This window comes from Benincasa hispida, chromosome 1 (assembly GCF_009727055.1).
Source record: "Benincasa hispida cultivar B227 chromosome 1, ASM972705v1, whole genome shotgun sequence".
In the NCBI taxonomy this organism is placed as follows: Eukaryota; Viridiplantae; Streptophyta; class Magnoliopsida; order Cucurbitales; family Cucurbitaceae; genus Benincasa; species Benincasa hispida.
The window spans coordinates 69,428,053-69,450,559 of NC_052349.1; the positions used below are offsets into that span (position 1 = coordinate 69,428,053).

Here is a 22,507-nt window from a genome sequence, read left to right on the forward strand (position 1 = left end):
AATGAAAGTTTTGCGAGATGCTCAGTTTTTTTTAGGTATTCAGATCTTTCGAGATCGAAAGAACAAAATGCTAGCACTGTCTCAGACGTCGTATATTGACAAGATGCTTATCAAATATTCGATGCAGAACTCCAAGAGGGGCTTATTACCTTTCAGGCACAAAGTTACATTGCCTAAGAAACAGTGTCCTAAGACACCTTAAGAAGTTGAGAATATGAGACGGATCCTCTATGCATCTGCCGTGGACAGTTTGATGTATGCGATGTTATATACTATACTTGACATCTGCTATACAGTGGAGGTAGTCAGTAAATATCAGTCTAATTCAAAATTAGATCACTGGACAGTCGTTAAGAACATCCTCAAGTATCAAACGAGGGACTACATGCTTGTGTATGGTTCTAAGAATTTGATCCTTATAGGATACATAGACTCTGATTTTCAGACTGATAGGGATTCTAGAAAATCCACATCAGGATCAGTGTTCACTCTTAACGGAGGGGTAGTAGTATGACAAAGCACCAAGCAGAGGTGTATCGCGGACTCCACCATGGAGACTGAGTATGTAGCGGTTTGTGAAGCTGCTAAAGAAGCCGTTTGGCTCAGAAAATTTTTGACTGATCTGGAAGTTGTTCCAGACATGTCAAAGCCCATCACACTTTATTGTGATAATAATGGTGTTGTGGTTAATTCCCAAGAGTCTAGGAGTCATAAGCACGACAAGCACATAGAGCGGAAGTATCATCTCATCTAAGAGATTGTGCATCAAGGGGACGTGATTGTCACGAAGATAGCTTCGGAGCACAACGTTGCTGATCTGTTTACGAAGGCCCTCACGACTACAGTGTTTGAGAGTCACTTGCAGAGTATGGGTCTATGAGATAGACCATGGCTGGACTAGGGCAAGTGGAAGATATTGTACTGGGCGTGTTATGCCCTAGTTTATTGTTTTGTGTACTTGTATTTTATTATATGTACACCCTACTAGCTTTGAGATTGATGCCCTAAATCTCGTAGTCCTATAGTTTGTAAACTTTGTATGGAAAAACTCTTATGTGATTAATAATATATGATATTTTATTCACTTTATCTATAAAATATGTGATATTTTAGTTACATTAACCACAAACCAATAAACTAACATCCAAGGTTATCATTGTAACTTAAACCTGTATATGGAGACATACAAGTGGATCATGTTTAAGTGATAACCTAAATAGTCTGTAGTAGATGGATAAGGCTGGGTATCTTATCCTGACACTATGAGTATAGCTCGCTTTGTAGGTGTTACAATTGTTGTAATGTGCTACAAATGATGTGATCTTGATCATTCATGTATTAGACATGCGAGCGGCGATACTCGATACAAAGAAGTTTGTATAAGACCGGATCACAAAATTTTAGTAGCATTATCTAACACCGTTCATAATAGAGACTTACATTTCACCAGGATGACCATATGTAACATGGCCTGAATCCTGAGTGAGTTGTGAGTTGTGAATTCCTCCCTATGAGGGCGATCCTTTAATTTGTATGGGTGAGAGTGGCCAGATCGTCGACTCAATAAACCTACGATTTTGTGGATTTTCTAATTGGGAAGTTGGAAACACAACTACACAAGATGAAATTCACTCCTTCCCTGAGGCAGTGGTAAGTAGATAAATTGCTTCCTTAAAAGCTGATTTCGGATCTTGAACAATGTGGTACCACACCATCTCCTAGCCCGAAAGGGGTTTAGTCATAGTTCCAATGGCTCCACCACAACGCATTAAAATAGGTCCTCAAAGGAGATTATGAATATATGTTGGATATGATTCTCCATCAATTATGAAATATCTTGAACCCTTGACGGATGATGTATTTACTACACGATTTACTAATTGTCATTTTAATGAGACAAAATTTTCAACATTAGGGGGAGGAATTAAGAAATTAAAAAAAGAAATTACATGGAATGCATCATTATTGTCTCATTTAAATCCCCGTACAGATCAATGTGAACTTGAAGTTTAGAAAATAACTCATTTGCAAAATATAACAAATCAATTACTAAATGCATTTATAAATACAAAGAAAGTAATTAAGTCACATATACCACTTATAAATGTTCCAACTGATATCCGAACACAACAATTCGTCACCAATGAGTCTGGAACACGGCGGAAACGTAGTAGACCAGTGGGTTCCAAAGATAAATTATTCTCGAAAATGAAAAATAATTAAAGTAAAAAGACTTGGTTGAGGATATAAATACCCATGAAGAAATTCTCGACATGATTAGTGAGAAAGGTAAAATACCTAAAGATAATAATGAGATTTCAATAAACTATGTCGTGATAGGAAAAATATAGAATTGACTAATGTAGTTATTGATAACATTTTTACGTATATTATTGTTTTTGATATTATATCTGAAAATAAGGTTTTGAACCAAAATTGATTGAAGAATGCTGACATAGAAAAGATTGGCTACAGTGGAAAGAAGCAATCGAGGCAGAATTAAACTCACTTTCAAAATGATAGATTTTTGGACCAGTAGTCCGAACACCAGAAGGTGTCAAACTTGTGGGATACACATGGGTATTTATGAGAAAAAGAAATGAAATAATGAGGTCACAAGACAGAAAGCAAGACTAGTTGCACAAGGTTTTTAAAAGACTTGGTATTGATTATGAGGAAACATTTCTCCAGTGATGGATGCAATTACACTAAGATAATTAATTGGTCTGATTGTGTATGAAAGTATGGATATGCATCTTATGGATGTAGATATAGTCACAACATATTTAATTATATTCATCTCTTGATAATGGTATTTATATGAGAATCCCAGAAGAATTTATGGTATCTGAAACATATACGTCAAATTCCTGGGAATTATATTCTATAAAGTTACAGAGATTACTATATAGACTGAAACAATCAGAACAGATGTGGTACAATCGCCTAAGTGGATATTTATTGAAAGAAGAATAATAAAATAATCCAATATACCTGTGTGTTTTTATAAAGAAATCACAATCATAATTTGCTATTATAACTGTAAATGTTGATGACTTGAATATAATTGGAACTTCTGAAGAGCTTTCACAAATAATAGAATATCTTAAGAAAGAATTTGAGATAAAAGATCTCGAAAAAATAAAATTTTACCTTCGTTTGCAAATCAAGTATTTAGCAGATGAAATATTTATTCATCAGTCAACTTATATAGGAAATTTTTTTGAAAAGATGTTATATGGACAAAGCACATCTATTACATATTTCAATGGAAGTCTGTTCATTGAATATAAAAAAAGATATATTTTGACTTCGAGACGATAATGAAGAATTTCTGGTCCTGAAGTACCATATCTTAGTGCAATCGATGCACTTATGTATCTTGCTAATAATACAAGACCAGATATTGCATTTTCAGTAAATTTATTAGCTAGATAAAGTTTTTCTTCTCCTACAAAAAGATATTGGAACGAAATTAAGCATATACTCTGTTATCTTCGAGGAACAATTAATATGGGTTTGTTTTATGAAATAAATCAAACTTTGACCTAGTATGTTATGCAGATTCTGGATATTTATTTGATCCACACAAAGCTAGATCTCAAATAGGTTATCTATTCACATGTGGAGGAACTGCTATATCATGGCAATTGATGAAACAGACCATAATGGTCACTTCCTCAAATCTTGTTGAAATTTTTGCAATTCATAAGGCTAGTCGAGAATGTGTATGGCTAAGATCAACGACTTAGCACATTCATGAAATATGTGACTTGTCTTCTAATGAAAGTCGTCCATCAATATTATACGAAGACAACACAACTTGCATAATCCAAATCAAAGGAGGATATATTAAAGGAGATAGAACAAAACATATCTCATTGAAGCTTTTATACACTCATGATCTTGAAGAAAATGGAGACATCACTGTATAAAAAATTTGTTTGAAGGATAACTTGACATACTTATTTACAAAGGCATTACCAGTTGCAACTTTTGAAAAATTGGTGCACAACATTAGAATGCGGAGACTCAGAGATCTTAAGTGATGTTTTCATGAGGGGGAGTAAATCACTACAAAAAAAACCACCTTCTTGAAGTTTTCAATTTTAAATATTTGATGCTTTTATGAAAAAATATAAAAAAATAGGTGATTTTAAAGAAAAAAACGTCAAGAATTGATTTTAAAAAGTAGGGGTTGTGCATTTTTTCCAGAAAAATACAGTACTTGATGTTTTTAAAATGTCAAATTCAATTAATGGTTTCTTAATGTTTTAAAAACATCAAGAACATAAGGTAGCATTGCAACTACATATTTTGATGGAAAAATGGAAAACACCCGCGCCTCATGCACGCGCATGCAATGCTCTCAATAGCATTGCAATGCTATGAGTTTTCTTCTCAGAACTTAATTTTCGTTCTCCCTCTCAAACGAACCCGATTGATCACATTTTCATTCTCCCACTTTGTTGCTGCCCTAGCTTCCTTCTCAAACGAAGTCAACCAGCTCCCTCCCATGGAAGCATTCACGCTGCCGCCACTCTTTCCTCCCTGTTGCCCAAGCTTTTGTTTCATCTCAAGCTTTCTTGACGCCGTAGCTTCGCATCAGCTTCATCTCCAAGGTTTCGTTTTCTTACGTGAAGCGTTCAGCCCAATCTTTGGTTTTTTTTTTTTTTTTTTGTATTTCAGAGATTCGTTTGGTATTTTAGGGTTTGGAGATTCGTATTTAGGAAACTTAACCTTCCTTTTTTTGTATTCCAGAAGTTCATTAGGGTTCAAAGGATATTTGCATTTCGTCGATAACAAAGTTTGCATCCCTCTATTTTCGCTTAAGGTTACTGTCCATCTGTACTAAGGTGAGTTTTATCTTGTATTTGCCCTCTTTTTACTCTTTGCTTCACTTTCATTTCACAATTTTGCACAATTTTCTCTCAAAATTGTGAGAAAATTTTGGCATGAATTTCAACATTTTAAGTTAACCATCTTCTTGAGACAACTAGTTTCGTTGACACATAACTTGGTTTGTTGGTATTGTGTGTTATGTTCTGTTCTAAAGAAACACAAACAAATATTTGGTCAATCTGAGTAGTAGCTTTCCAAATGTTTAATGCATATTATTATCTGTTTTTTTGTTGCTTAAAGTTATATGTTTGAAGTGTGAAGAGCAATGATTAATGGTTTTTATTTGTATGTTGTGCGGACGTTTAGGAGTGGAGCTTGAGGTTTTTTTTTTTTTCTGTTGAGTTTCTACTATTGTGGAAACAAATATTTGACAGAGGAGTTGGGGAATTTTAATTTGGGGGTTAAGAAAAAGGTTCTAGCTAAGTAATTTCTATCATTTTGATATTATTTGAGATTTATGTTAAGGTACAAGTAGTGTAATGATGAATTGGAATCCAAGACATATTGTGCAATGACTATGAGCGAAAAGGCACATCATGGTTCCATTGGCTATATCATAAATGTAGGTTTTGTGGATCATACAACACTCGGTAATCAAGAATGATACCACATCTGTTGATTGCCCCTCTTCCAATCTGTGAGAGATTTCTTTTACAATGACAAAAAAGTATATATATTCACGATTTTTATTGTGTTCACTTGTACATATTTATATCAATCCCTCTCCACTAGGAAACTGGTTTTTTGTTACATCTAATATACACACAACAATTTGGGTATGTTTATTATTGCTTTGATGCACTTTGTACTCTGATGTAGTATGATCCTCAATTGCAAGTTTCCTTTCAACCCTCAAATGCATGTTATTTGCAGCACAATCATGTAATGATGTCATGTTCTCACCAATTTCTCTCTTTCCCCCTCTAAGTGAAAGAATATGAGGCCTTCAGGATAAACTATCATGTTTGCCACTCACATAGATTGCTTACTTTTCAGCCATTCTATAAGAAAAACCCCGTTTTGATTGGACTTCGGTCTGAATATCTGTTTTCTGTTGAAAATCCTACAAATCTTTAAAGCTTAGGATGTGTTGTTCTCTCCCTAACCCGAGCTTTGCCTTTTCTTAGTTGAGGATGGATATGTGTGCAATGAGTTCACATTTAGCCTAGGTGCTGGAATAACAATAAGAATGAGTTTAGTTAACAGAATAGGATCATGAAACTTGGGAATAGGGAATTCGGTGGGGGGGTTGACCGCACATTTTCAGGTTCAATTTTTCGTGCTTATATGAAAATCTTATCATCTATACCTCACTGATGTACATTTTCACTTCCCACATTTTTGTGTTATTCATTTTAAGGCAATAGAATCACATGTTCTCAACATTGTATTATTTGATTGGCAGATCCTTGAGGTCTTTTACAATGCCCACAAAGCTGTACTTCATCCAACAGGTCCACTTCTTGATCAAGAAACTCAGACTCTAAAGCCTAGGTGTGTCCGGACGTTGAAACGAATATTTATTCTTTATGATCATGATAAAGACGGTGCTTTGAGTGATGCGGAGTTGAATCATTTTCAGGTCTTCCTGTCCGTCCACAATTTTTTTGGCAAACACCTTATAAATTTTTTATTATTTGTAATATTTGTGCCTGCAATGGCTGACTTGACTCTATGGAGCTCTTATTATTGTTATTTTTTTGTTAATCTTGTAATCAGGTTAAATGTTTCAATGCTCCTTTACAACCTTCTGAAATTGTGGGGGTTAAGAGGGTTGTGCAAGAAAAACTTACTGAAGGAGTGAATGATCATGGGCTCACTTTGACAAGGTTCCTCTTTCTTCATGCTTTATTGATTGAGAAGGGGCGTTTAGAGATAACATGGACTGTGCTCAGGAAGTTTGGATACAATAATGATATCAAACTTGCGGATGAACTTGTGTGGTCAACTGTTTTGCATCCACTATTTGTTGTTGAACTAGTAGAAATTTAGTTTTCTTTGTTGTTGAAGTCATGATAAAGAAGTGAAGTTTTTATAAAGAGATTGGTGAAAATTTGGTTGATATATAAGATGGAAAATACTTGTATTGTTTATTTGATTGATGACGTATGTCATATATATACCAAATGTGTTTGTTGGATCAAAATACAAGAGCAATTATAGGTAAAAACGTCAACATTATAGATTTTTCTAAAAAGTTCACAAGCAAATTTCTTGACGTTTTTTCCTTGTCAAGATTATAGATATTCTTGACATGTTTAACATGTCAAAAACTCCCATATTCTTGACATTTCTAATATGTCAAGTAGGATATATCTTGACGTTTTTTCATTATCAAGTTAACAAAATCTCTTGACGTTTTTTCCTTGTCAAGAACGCTCAAATTTTTGATATTTCAAATATGTCAAGTGTCAGTGTTTTTTGAAGTTTTTTAAATTTTAAGTGTTACTTTTCTTGACGTTTTTAAAACGTAAAAAAAATCGATATTGTTGACATGGCTTCCTTGACATTTTTTAAAACGTCAAGAAAAGTCATTCTTGACATTTAAAAAATGCAAGAAACACTATTTTTGTAGTGATGAATATATTATATTCTTTTAGGAGTATATAATATGGAATATGTACTCTTTTTCCTCACGTAGGTTTTTTTTCCATTGAGTTTTTCCTAGTAAGATTTTAACGAGACATATTTCATATATATATGGGCATCTAAGGAGGAGTATTATATTTTTATAGAAAGAACCGAAGACAAGAAAATAAAGATTGCCGGCAGTTGAAACGATGTCGACTTATTTCTGTTATGTGTTGTAACCACCAGAGCTTTATCGTTGACTATTGCGCCGGTGTATATAAAGAAAAACGAATGTGAGAATAATGTAAAAGAGAATAAGAAAAAGTGAGAGAGCAAGACATTCGTTCTATAATAACTTTGAAGAAAAGTAATAAAAGAGACCCGCCCAATTTTCATAGTGGACGTAGGCCTTTGGCCGAACCACTTAAATTTTTATTTTCTGTATTTCTAACTCTACGACCGTATAACATTTACTAAAGTATCGTTTACACGATTGTGTAGTTCCTATCACATCGTGTACACGATTGTTTAGCTCCGCATCCAATTGTCTATACGATCGTCTAGCTCTTTAGTTGTCGTCTATACGATTGTTTAGCTCCAATCAACTGTTGTCTACAAGATCGTCTAGTGCTTCATTCTATCGTTTACATAATTGAACTATTGTTTAGTTCTTGGAGCTTCGTCTACACGATTGAGCTGCCATCAGGTAAACGATAGAAGAATTTCAAGCCTCAAGCATACAACCTCCTCTGACTCTTGAATTGTGCTTGACCGTTAAATCTGAGTAATTTATGATTGTGAACGAGAAGATCATAGTCATTTGGGACAACAAATATTATAAAAATAAATAGATGCACATTGCTTAGGGTCCTAAAAGTCATGTGTCAATCTTTATGTTGTCCATATGCTTTGTAGTTATTCATGCTTGGTGTCCATGTAAGACCATATCTTACTTACCACTTTACCTATAAATAGTGACATTTGATGAATCTTAAAATCACATACATTGGTGAGAAGTCTACTTTAAGTTTACTAAAATTTCATAATTTTAGTTATTTTATTTTATTTTATTATTATATTATATTTTCTCTATATCCATTGTGCTCCTCAATTTCACAACGAACTCTAATTTATGAGATTTTGATTTGGTAGCATTTATCTCATTAAGTGTCCAAACCCAATATTCAACCCATGAGGTTTAGAAAAATAGTTTATTTATTCATACAATAAATTTTTCGTTAATTACCCGACGAAAAGTTGATGTGACATTTTTATATTAAAAATAATATTTAATTTTTAAAAACTAATGTTTATATTTTTTTCCCCTTCCATCTTTATCTCCTCCTCGATTGATCGCTGCCACCAACACCATAATGGTCACACAAAATTTAGTACTAATTTATTTTTCACCTCCATAGCCAATTTTTCTTAGCCGACATTGCGTTCTTTTTTAAAATATCTTTTTCCATAGATTTGGACATTCTAGTATTAATCTTAAATTTATTCTTCAATCAACTCGACATAGTTTTTTTTCAATATAAAAATTATAGAGATGAAAGATCAAATTTTCAACAATTCGAGCATAGTTTAACTGTTTAAAAGAATACTCTAAAAATTGGAGTTTCAAATTCACACCCACGTTTATTGTTCTCTAAAAAGAAAAAAATGGGAAGAAAAATAATGAATGCATGAAAAAAGAAAGAGGAGAGGAAAATAACAAAATAATAATAAGAAGAAGAAAAAGTGACAAAATTAAGTTTACGAAGTTTTATCTCAAAACTATCTAAATTCAAAATACCAAATTATTAAAATAATAAATTAAAAAAAAAACAAATCGTTCTTCTAAATTAGTTTATTTTAAATTTAACTATATTAAAATAACTAAGATGTCCAGTTTCAACTAATATAAAATCTAACGATTGCTTAAATGCAAGAAAATATTTTACAAACTTAAAGATTTATAAATCTACACTTCATTCCTAGGTTTCCTAAGCCTGCACTCCAAATTTCCAAAACCTACCCTCCAAATATAGTTTTCTTAAACTTGCTATCTAAACTTTATAACTTAACCCCAGGCCTAACATTACAAACCTACGCACCAAACGTCCTTAAGAGATTTAAGATGACCTTGATCTTAGACAAGTCAGCTTCACTGCAACAATTTTGAGTTTCCATCTCACCTTATTCTCCTTTTTCTTACTCTCTCGTCTCAACTGCAACCGACTCCTTCCTCCATCTCTGTTCCCAATTTTCTTCCTCTCTTATTCTTTTTCTTTCCCATTGGTAAGTTTTGGTTTCTCTAACTCTTTGATGTATTCTACTTTTATAATTTTCTCATCGACTTTCTTTTTTACTTTTTTATTCCATTCTTATGATTTTTACTCCTCTAATTCTTCTCTTCATGTATCAATTTGAGATTTTTTTCGGGTTTCATCAGTTTCTTCTATTTTTTGTTGCTCACCAAGCTTTGTTCACACCTAAAAGCAAAAAAGATTTTGGAAGGATTCTTGAAATTGTATGCTTTAATCTAAAATTTATGAGTCCACATGTGTTTATAATAAGTTTGTTCATGCTTTATACGTGATTACAATAAGTTTCTTTTGAAATATGTGTTTGATGTTGAGAACTTTCAATTTTTTCTTAATAGAAAAATTATAGAATGTCGTGCGTTTTTGTACAAAGAGTTTGTATAAGATTGGACCACAAAATGATTAGTCTCTTTATAACACCCTTAATTGAAGAGACTTACATTTCACTATGATGACTGCGGATGATTTGACCTTAATCTGGGAGAGTTGTGAACTCTAGCCTATAAAGGTGATTCTTTGATCTGGATGGGTGAGAATGACACTACAACAAATATTATCTATAATAGCATTGAAAAATGTTATCGTAGACTTTTCATAGCGTTTTTTAAATGCTGTCATAACCCATATTATTGAAAGTCCTTGACTTTCTTTAGCATTTTTTCACTGCTATAAAAAAGCTATAAAATTCCATTTTTTATAGCGCAAATATAATGCTATAAAACTTTTCATAGAGTAAGAAAAAAATGCTGTAGAAAGTTTTTTGTTGCATTTTTATAGCATCATAACAACGCTATAAAATACATTCAATAGCATTTTTAATAGCATTGTAAAACCACTATAAAAGCATTTCCATGGCGTTTTAAAGATGTTATCATGGTTGATGTTATTGAATGTCCTCGACTTTCCATAGCTTTTTTGTATGGCTATAAATAATGCTATAGAAAATTGATATTCAATAGTTTTAATTTAATGTTATGGAAACATTTCATAGCTTTTAATAGCATTTTTTTCATTGTAGTACCAAAAAGCTATAAATAACCCATTTTCTATAGCATAATTTTAATGTTATAAAAACTTTCTATAGCTTTTTTATACAACAAAAAATGCTATGCTTAAACTTTAATAGCACTTTTTAATGACATTATTTCCTTTTTAGATTTTATTGCTATTGAAACATTTGTACAAGTTACTTCAAATATTATTGTAAAATCAAAATTATTTTTATCTACAAACTTAGAATGTATTTAAATCAAATTATAAGCATATATATATATATATATATGAAGTCGTTTGCCCATATTATTATCTAAATAAAGAAGAATACAGTTCACATTTCATACACATCTAATAATTATAAACAAAATCTTCAAGAATTCAATGTAAGAAGTGAGGAAACTAGTCTCGTGAAGCCAAAATTTAGACCTATAATCATGAATACCAATCATATATGGGATCTACTAACTAGTCTCGTTATGACATTGAACTCATCACAAAACCACCTTTCATAAATAGAACTCAACTCTTTAATCGAGTGTTTCTTCCAAAACTGATTGCAGTGGTGACTCCTTGAAGCCTACATATCGAAGAAACCAAGGCTCAGAAACAAACTCCATCCTATCTCATCCCCAAATCCAAATCAAAACTAAAATCTACAAGAAAAAAATAGTCGCAAAACTTTATACCTGTTACATATCAGTGTCTACTTTGATACAAAATCAATTGGACTTATCTTGAAGAGAAGTGGACTCAAAAGGCAATCCAATCAGAAGTTTCACCTGTTGACAATTGTGGTTTCTTTTGATAGGATAAACAAGCACACAATGGAAGTAAATAGAATCAATAAACACTATAATTACATTTAATTTGAGTTTTAAAAGCATGCAAAAAAGTTTTTCACGATAAAATGGTTTCTAAAAGACAAACCTTTGAACAATCCTTCAAATCCAAGTTGTTCTCCTCATAATTGACCTTCAAATTAGTAGTAGACCACCAAGAGTGTCTTCTTTACTATTCTCAGCCTTGGATTTGAGTGATGTAACTCAATATTTCAGTCAATTGAGTGTAGAAGATGGAGAGGGGTTAAAAAAATGAAATTATGTAGAATTTCTATTAAATTCCAACAACCATCCCTTCAATCTAAGAAAAATGATGCTTTTATGCATCTCACACATGCATCACTAAGTCTTCATCCACTTTGACACTTCAAAGAGCATTAGGAAGAGTGCTAGGTGTTTCAATTTGGAGTTGAAAAATGGAACTCCATAAAATTTCCAAAATTGGAAATTTCCACTAACCAAATTATTTTTTCAATTTTCTTTTAGTTAATTCAAAATTAAATAAAATCCAAAATTCAATTTCTAAAATTGAATTTGAAAAAAATTAATTTGATTCTATTTAATTAAAAAAAACTTAATTAATTAAATAATAATTTAATATCAAATATTCATGTAATCAATATTTAAATATTTTGAACCCTCCAATTTTGTTTAATTTCGATAAATTAAACGTTAATTATATTGAATATAATTATACAAACCCTAATTACAATTTAAACACTTCAAATTGAAAATCCTAAATTCAATTTGAACATTTCGAATTGAAATTCAATTTGAACACTTAAAATTGTAATTATTTCAAATTCACTCAATTTACTAATCCAAGGTGTTCAGGTTTTACAAGCTAGTAGAGGAACCTTATGGACCTACAAATCATGAGCTCCAATGATTTGAGATTAATTGGCTAAAACTCTTTAGACAGAATTAATCAATATTCGTTAACTATCAAGTCACACCACTATAGCTCGATAGTTGCACTCTCCTCATTGTAGATATATTTGTGTCCAATTTATTGAACCATAATTAGTAAGTCGATCCTTCACAGATTGTTTGTAATAACGGTTGGGTCAAATGTTGTTTTATCCCCGAAATTACATCTTGCTCCTTAAGTTCTACTGATCCTCTAATGAATAATTTGTTTGTGATCCAATCACTAAACCGAATCCCTCTCGGGCCAATGAGAGGGTGAGGCTCCTTGTTCAATACCTGATTTAACACTTAAGAGAACAACCTTTCTCCTATCCCTAAATCGGGTAGGCGTGAATTCCATCATGCACTCTATGTTTCCAGTTATCTACTCGGTCTTACTCCTGAAATGGAAGGTTTATTAAGCCAGCGCTGTTGAGTCAACCCTCATTTATGCAAATCTAAGGATAATCTCAAATAAAAAGGAGTTCATAATTAGCTCAGGATTAAGATCGAGTTACCTAAGTCATCTATGCGAAATGGTTAGTCTTAAACCATAAACAACATTATAAAGTAAAAGTAACTTATTTCTTGGTCCAATCTTATGCAAACTCATTGCATAGGACGCCACTTTATTTGTAGCACCTTACAACAAATTGTAATAACTACAGAGTGGGATGCATCCGATAGTGTTACCAGAATAAGGCACCTAACCTTATTCGTATACTATAGATCGTTTTGGCTATTTACTTGAACTTGATTTATCTTTATGTCTCCACATAAAGTTCAAGTACTCAATAATAGCCATGAATCTTAGTTTATTAGATTTAGTCTTTACAAGTGCAATCTACATATTCAACAATAACTTTATTGAATAAATGTCAAATAACATATTTATTGAAAAATAGAAAATATTTAACCTCACAAACTGTGAGTTTTAGGATATACACCCCAACAAACTCCCACTTAGACTAAAACTCTAGTGGATAAATATATACAAATATATACAATATTAAGTTCAATGGGAGAATAAATACAATAAACAACTAGGACTACAAGATAGTTAGAACTAGGGTAAGTGAGAGAAATAATGAGTATCTGATACCCTAGTTTATTGGAAAGACTAAATCCAATAAACTAAGATCCATGGCTATTATATAAATACTTGAAATTTATGTGGAGACATAAAGATGAATCAAGTTTTTGTAAATAGCCAAAACGGTCTATAATATACGAATAAGTTTGGGTGCCTTATTCTGGTAACACTATCGGATGTGGCTCACTTTGTAGTTGTTACAATCTATTGTAAGGTGATACAAATGAAGTGATCCTGATTCGTTCATGTATTGACATGAGAAATGGGGGCGTTCTATGCAATGAGTTTGCATAAAATCGGACCAAGAAATAAGTTACTTTTATTTTATAACGTTGTTTACTATTTACGACTGACCATTTCGCATAGATGATCTAGGTAACTCGATCTTAATCTTGAGCTAACTATGAACTCCTGTTTATTTGAGATTATCTTTAGATTTTCATAGGTGAGGGTTAGCCCAATAGCACCGGCTCAATAAGCCTCTCATTTCAGGGGTAAAACCGAGTAGATAGCTGGAGAAATAGGGTGCAAGGTGGAATTCACGCTACCCGATTTAGGGATAGGAAAAAGGTTGTTCTCTTAAGTACTGAATCCAGGTCTTGAACAAGGGGCCTCACCCTCTCATTGGTCTGAGGGGGATTCGATTTAGTAATTGGATCACAAACTAATTGTTTATTAGAGGATTAGTGGAACTTAAGGAGCAAGATGTAATTTCCAGGGTAAAACAACATTTGACCTAGCCCTTATTACAAACAACCTATGAAGGGTCGACTTACTAATTATGGTTAAATCAAGTGGACACAAATATATCTAAAATGAGAAGAGTGCAACTATCGAGCTATAGTAGTGTGACTCGGTAGCAGTCTAAAGAGTTTAGCCAATTAATCTTAAATTGTTGGGACTCATGATCTATAGGTCCATAAGCTACCTCTACTAGCTAGTAAAACATGAACATCTTCGATTAGTAAAATGAGTGAATTTGAAATAATCACAATTTTAAGTATTCAAATTGCAATGTTCAAATTGAATTTAGGGTTTTTAATTTAATGTGTTCAAATTGCAATTAGGGTTTGTATTCAATATAATTAATGTTTAATTTATCGAAATTAAACGAAATTGGAGAGTTTAAAATATTAAAATATAGATTAGATGGATAGGATTCATGTTTAAAATTAGGTGTTTGATTAATTTAATATTTGATATTAAATTATTATTTAATTAATAAAAATTAATTTTTAATTTTTAAAATTCAGTTTTAGAAATTGAGTTTTGAATTTTATTTAATTTTGAGTTAATTAAAAGAAAATTGAAAAACAATTTAGTTAGTGAAAATTTCCAATTTTGGAAATTTTAATGGAATTCCATTTTTCAACTACAAATTGAAACACCTAGCACTCTTCCTAATGCACTTTAAAGTATCAAAGTGGCTGAAGGCTTAGTGGATGCATGTGTGAGATGTATAAAAGCATAATTTTTCCTAGATTGAAGGGATGGCTGCTAGAGTTCAATAGAAATTCTGTAGAATTTAATTTTTTTAAATCCTTTCCATCTCCTACACTCAATTGACTGATTGAGTTCAAACACTCAAATCCAAGGTTGAGAATAGTAGAAAGACACTCTTGGTGGTTTACTGCTTATTTGAAGGTCAATTACGAGGAGAGCAGCTTGGATTTGGACGATTCTTCAAAGTTTTGTCTTCTAGAAAACCTTTTATCTTGGAAAACTGTTTTGCATGCTTTTAGAACTCAAATTAAACGTAATTAGAGTGCTTATTGATTCCGATTGTTTCGTTGCATGCTTGTTTATCCTATCATTTGGTATCAGAGCATGATTTAAGCACTCAATTAATGTTAATTTGAGTTTGGTGGGTGAATTTCTATGATTGCATATTTGGGGATTGATATGGTGCTTCAATCAATTTTGGTATTAGTTTTCTCTTTTATTCCTAAGTTAAATTTGAAATTGGCTATTGTTCGATGAGCTTATATGTGTGCTCTAGAGTCTATAATTTATTTGGAGTCAATAGAGTCGAAATTAGGTTGTAATTGAAGCTTAAAGCAAGCAAGGTTTGTAGCAAAAATCTGGATTGGAGCTACTGCCCTTGCAGCATCACGACACTATTCAGAGAGCGTAACGACGCTCTTCATCTTTCAGCCCATGGCGTCGTAACGCTGGGATGAGTGTTGCAACTTGTTCATCCCAGCCCAATAACGCGCGCGTTCGTGAGCCGGTTCGGATGGGAAAGGTCTTATTCAACTGTTTTTCAAGGATTTTGGTCTGGTTTAACCATCCTTGGTCTAGTTCAGCATCTTCTGAAGGCCTAGAGGTCCAATTCAGGCAGCTCGGGTTGGTTTGTGAAGTCCAAAACACTTTTGGAGCAGATTTTGACTTGTTTTTAATAATTTAGTTATTATTACTTAGTTGGGATGCCAAAGTTGAACCATATCAGTGTTGTTTAAATATTTATGCATGTGATGTATGTTATATTTAAATTAAAACATGTATGTGAAGGAACTCTTATACAAGAGAACCGTTGAGCGAAAGAAAGATCGTTCCATAACCATTGTGAAAGGACAAAATATTTACAAACATACAAGAACAATTATGTATCATAGAGTAAATTACAACATGCTTTTCATTTAAAACCAAAGGGAATCGAATGACATACCTTCGAAGAACTCTTCTTCAAGTATTCCCTCGATCTACACCAGTCATGCATCCTAGCAAACTCGATCACGAGCACGAACACAATGAACAACCAACGCAACTCATGAACTGTCAGATCCTTGAACCCAATCAAGTAAAAATCGATCCTCGACCCTCGAACAAAAACACTCGACACCACCACTCCGTTGCCTTGGTATTCTATATATGAGAATCCAGAAGGTGTGGGCTCTGTGTGGATTTGGTAGAGAGAAGGAGGAACTCAACGATCGAGTAAACGACGAGTAAGTGGGAGAATGTCTAAGTCTATCGTATAGATTGGATACTTGATCGTCTAGTAGACGAGAAGATGTCGTCTAGTAAACTCGATGCCTCGTCGTTCACTCTCTCAAAGGCTATCGTCTAGCTTTTTTCTTTCCCTCGATCGAATGAGATGTGATCATAAAAATTGAAAATAATTTTCATTTTTATTCTTCAGTTATTAAAAACTGATGCTAACTTCCCACTCAAACGACTTAAGGAGAAAATGTAACCAACCATCAACAATTATCTTCTAATTGTTTTATTATAAATAAATATAATAACTAATTTATCATATTATATTTATAACCTATATTTTTAATATCACATCATATGTAATATTTAAACCATAGTAATTTTTCTCCTTTATGAAATTTAATATAAATCATATTTATATTAATTCCTCCAATTAATGTTCTAATACATCAAATCAATTATATCACATATAATTGAATCAATTTAATTATATAATATATAATCAAATTCCTTATTGTTAATTTGAACATTTCAAACTAACCCAAAAACTGATTCTCAACTTTAATCCTTTAAGCTACCAAGGAGACCTTATAGACTTGTAGCTTGAAGCTTCAACGGTACCTGAATAATTGACTAAACTCTTTAATCATGATATCCAGCATCCGTTAAGTGTCGGACACTCCACTGAAGACCGACATTCGCACTCTTCGTACTACAGATATATTTCTGTGTCCATTATATATAACCAATCAACAGAACGATGACCCTTCACAAATCGCTCGCAAGTACAGTTGGGCCAATTTACTATTTTGCCCTTATAGTTATATCTAACTTCTTAAGTACCATTAAATCCTCTAATGAACAATACATCATAGTCCTACTATGAGTGAACACTTCTCGGGCCATGAGAAGGTGTGGCGCCACATTGTTTAAGCCCGGAATCAACCCTTAAGGGAGCAATCTATTTACTTATCTTGCTTCAGGGAAGGAGTGAATTCTGTCTTGTGTAGCTAAATTCCCAGTTCCCCAATCAAACGAATCCCCAAAGTGGTAGGTTTGAGTCAGCGATCTTGCGACTCGTACCTATGAAAATCAAAGGACCGTCCTCATAGGCAGGAGTTTCCAACTCACTCAGAATTAAGATTATGTTACCTGTGGTCATCCTAGTGAAATGAAAGTCTTTATCATAAATGACGTTACATAACGAGACTAAACATTTCGTGGTTCGGTCTTATATAAACTTCTTTGTATAGGATACCCCCGTTCGCATGTCTCCACATGAATGATCAGGATCAGACCATTTGTAGCACTTTACAATAATTGTAACATCTACAAAGCGGGTCGTATCCGTAGTGTCACTAGGATAAAGTTTCCCTCCTTTATCCATATACTATAGACTATTTAAGTTATCACTTAAAGCACGATCCACTTGTATGTCTCCACATACATGCTTAAGTTACAACGATAACCAGGGTTCTTAGTTTATTGGTTTGTGGTTAACGCAATTAAAATATCTCATATTTCGTAGACAATAATGAAGAAAATATCTCATATTATTACATCACATATGTTTGTTCATACACGTGTTTACAAACTATAGGACCCTACAAGATTTAAGACATCAAGCCCAATAGTATGTGCATATTGTATGCCATGTAGATTTAAAATTCCACTATAGGAAGCATGTTACATACATTGGATATATGTTATAAATAAGTTATAATATATAGTATGCATGTTTAGGGTTTCTGGTGTTTAATATAAGTATTAAATTAAATTATGAATACCTTTGTTGAATGTTATGGATGCAAAGCATGTCTATTATTTTATAAGTTGTTATAAAATTGGATTAGTCATTAAAATCCATAAGAAAGATAAGATGTATACTCACGTAGGTTAAACCCTTGTTTTAATAGTTAAAATAGGTCTTTATCTTATAAAACACGGTTACGAACTCAATCGATATATAATCCTGTCTAAGGCTGGAGGTTTTTAAGTTGACAGTTTATAGAACACCTCCTACCTAGGGATTATGGCCGAATAATTGGGCGTTGTTAATTGGTATTATAAGTGTGTGTGAGCAGTGTGAGGTAATAAAACGTTTACCACCTAGACATCGTAGGTTAAATCCATTTATAAACGTGATACTTCGATAAACCATATAGACTTAGGTTATTTAATTAGCCGGAATAAACATGAATATAAATATATACCTAAACACTTAGTAGAAAACTTCAGTGGGAGTTTAATGACATATATGATATGTTGTTAGAAAAATTCAATGGGAGTTTAATTTCAAGGATCTCATATCGTAGAGTTCCATGAGCGCGTTCGGATCATTCCGATCTCACCGTGATCGAAATGCACATTATACATTCAATACAAACAGTCATGCAAACAAAACTTAATTAACGGCATGGTAAGATAACACCACTAAAGAGCCACGGGTATTCTTGAAATGAAAACCCAAAGGGTGGGCTTTGGTGAATTTGGTAGAGGAAGAAGGAAACAAAAATCGTGTAGGTGATAAGTAAGTGGGAGGGAAAAAAACGCTATCGCATAACAGACTGCTTATCGTTTAAGAGGAGTTACACGATCATGTAGGATTTACTGAACGATCGTTTAGGAAAAGGTACACGATTGCTTAGTAAAACTGGCACACTATACGATCGTTTAGAGAAGCTATCCGATCGTGTAGGCGATAGTGTGCGATCATTTAGTACGAGGTGGACGATCGTTTAGGCGAAGAAGAGCTACCGTATAGTCTCTCGATTTTCTTAAGCAATCGCTTAGAATTCTCCAACGTGCGTTTCACGAAATCTTTTTGGGCGATTGATTGAACGACTCAAAAATGAAAACAATTTTCATTTTAACTCTTCGGTTAAAATAACCGACGCTGCCCACTAACCCACGTCTGAACGTGAATTTGGATTAATTATCATATAATTAATCAACTAATTAATTAATAAATATAATCATATTATATTTTTATCCTATAGTTTGATATCACATATCTACGATAGTATTTTCTCCTCTACTTGATATAAATCATATTTATATCTAATTTCCTCCAAAATAATGTATCTCATACATTTAGCCAATTATATCATATATAATTAACAAGTCCAATATATAATCGAACTTCCTCTTGTCAATTTGAACTTTTCAAATTAACCCAAATACTGGTTCTCGACTTTATCCAAGTTACCCAGGGGACCTAATGGACCTGTGGCTCGAAGCTCTAACGGTTCGTGAATAGCTGACTAAACTCTTTAGCCACGAGATCCACCATCCGTTAACTGTTAGGTATTCCACTAAAGACCAACAACTGAACTCTTCTTACCACATATATATTTCTGTGTTCATTAGATATAACCAATCATGAGTAAAATGACCCTTCACAGATGCTCGTAAGTACAGTTGGGCCAAATTACCGTTATACCCTTGTAGTTACATCTCACTCCTTAAGTACCACTGATTCCTGTAATGAACAATACAACATAGTCCAACTATGTGTGAACACCTTTCGAGCCAAGAGAAGGTGTGTGGCGCCACATCATTAAAGCCCCGAAATTAGCCTTTAAGGGAGCTATCTATCTACTTACCCCTGCCTCGTGGAAGGAGTGAATTCTATATTGTGTAGCTGAGTTCCCAGCTCCCAAATCAGAACAATACCCAAAATGGTAGGTTTGAATCGACGACCTGCCCGCTCACACCCATACAAATCAAAGGACCACCCTAAATGGCAGGAGTTCTCAACTCACTCAAGATTGAGGTCATGTTACCTATGGTCATCCTAGTGAAGTGAAGTCTCTGTCATGAACAGTGTTATATAACGAGATGTTGACACTTTGTGGTTAGGTCTTATACAAACTCTTGTATAGGATGCTCCCCACTCACATGTCCCTACACGAATGATCAGGATCAGACTATCTGTGACAAGTCACAACACTTGTGACCATTCCACAAAGCGGGCCACATCCGTAGCTTTACCAGGATAAGGTTCCCTCCTATATCCATATACTACAGACATTTTGGTTATCACTTAAGACATGATCCACTTGTATGTCACCACATACATGCTGAGTCAATATATCAGATAACCAGGGATTTATGTTTATTGGTTCGAGGTAAAGTAAATAAAATAAGTAATTGAGCAAAAATACAAGATGTGAAGTAAATATCAATATATTAACAACACAAGCGTTCATACAAACTGTTTACAAACTACAAGACACGAGACTTAGAGCATCATCCTAATAATCTCTCACTTGTCCTAAAGCGAAGTGGTGTACAAAAAAACTAGTACAAACAATAAACTAGGGCAAAAGCCCAGTACAAGAAAATATCCACTTGCCCTTGTCCAACCGCGGGCTATCCTGTAAACCATGCTCCGTAGGTGACCCTCAAACATTGTAGCCGTAAGGATGCCTTCGTAAACGGGTCAGCAACATTAAAATGGCCTGGGTTAGACTGATCCGTTTCATCTTCTTAACCTCTTGAAGTGTCTTAGGACTCCATGCCTGAGCGGCAGTAGGCCTCTCCTGGAGTCCTGCATCGAATACTTGAGCAACATCTTGTCAATGTACGATGCCTGAGACAGTGCTAGCACTTTGTTCTTACGATCCCAAAAGATCTATATACTTAGAACAAACTGAGCCTCTCCCAAATCTTTCATTTGGAATTGGGTCGCTAGCCAGTTCTTAATTACAGTTAGTAGACCTACATCATTCCTAATGAGTAGGATATCATCTACGTACAACACTAAGAAAACTACTGAAGCGTGGATGATCTTCTTTTAGACACAAGGTTCATCAACGTTTTCATCTCGGTCAACATCCTTCATTGCCTTCTTATAAGACAACGGATCCTCAACGTCCCATCTGCTACCATAGCAAGGATTTCTGTGAAACCTAAATAGGAAACGGGTGGGTTCGCAACCCTTCCACTACGTCGAGGTTCCCTAAACTCTTGAGGTGGAACTGGCCTATTGGATGAACTCTCATCAATAACTCTTGCTGATGGACTGTGCTCCCTTATATGATCTTCCTCCGGCGCTAAGAGTTGGGAAACGATTCCATGTTCTATCAAATAGTCCTGAACTGTGCTCCCTTAATGCGTTTTCAACTTTAGCCTTGAACTCTTTGAACTTTTCAAAAGATTCAGACTTCTGTTGCATAAGATAAACATACTCGTACCTTGAGTAATCATCAGTAAAACTGATAAAATACTCATAGCCACCACGGGCTCGCACATTCATAAGACCGCAAAGGTCAGAATATACTAACTCAAGAGGCTCCTTGGCTCTATAACCTTTTCTAGTAAAAGGTCGTTTAGTCATCTTATCCTCAAGGCAATATTCACACACTGGTAATGAATTTTCTTCTAACTCACTTAGAAGTTCATTCTTCACCAATCTCTCAATCCTATTGAGATTGATGTGCCCTAAATGAAGATGCCGAAGTTGGGCATTTTATTTTGGAGAAATTCGTCGACGTTTTGATTGAGTTACGACAGTTCTGAGCAATTCAGTATTATGGAGGGAATTAATGGCTAACAACCTTAGCACATATAAATTCGATTCCAGATTTGCTGTGCAAATAAAAACACCATCTTTATGAATAAACTCTTTATCCACATTAAAAGAGATAGTATATTTACATTGCAATAAAAACTTTATAGAAATAAGGTTCCTCTTTAGTTTGAGAACAATATATACATCATTTAAAACAAGAAACCTATTCTGTAAAGCTAACTAGAGTCCTTCCACTGCCACAATTGAAACGACATGCCTGGTGCCTACTCGCATCGTCATCTCACCAGCCTCCAACTGTCGCTAAGATTTAATCCCCTGAAAAGAAGAACAAACATGATTAGTGGCACCTGAATCAATTATCCAGGCATAATCATCATTCTTCACTAAACAAGTTTCAAGCACAAGTAAATCA

General features: G+C 33.7%; 1 long non-coding RNA gene across 1 annotated transcript; it reads left to right on the forward strand.

The window, feature by feature from the left end:
• Positions 1-4,344: 4,344 nt before the first annotated feature.
• LOC120071974 lies at positions 4,345-6,780 on the forward strand. Its single transcript, XR_005480381.1, has 3 exons — positions 4,345-4,622; positions 4,762-4,856; positions 6,308-6,780. It is a non-coding gene; the product is annotated as an uncharacterized LOC120071974 (long non-coding RNA).
• The last annotated feature ends 15,727 nt before the right edge of the window (positions 6,781-22,507 follow it).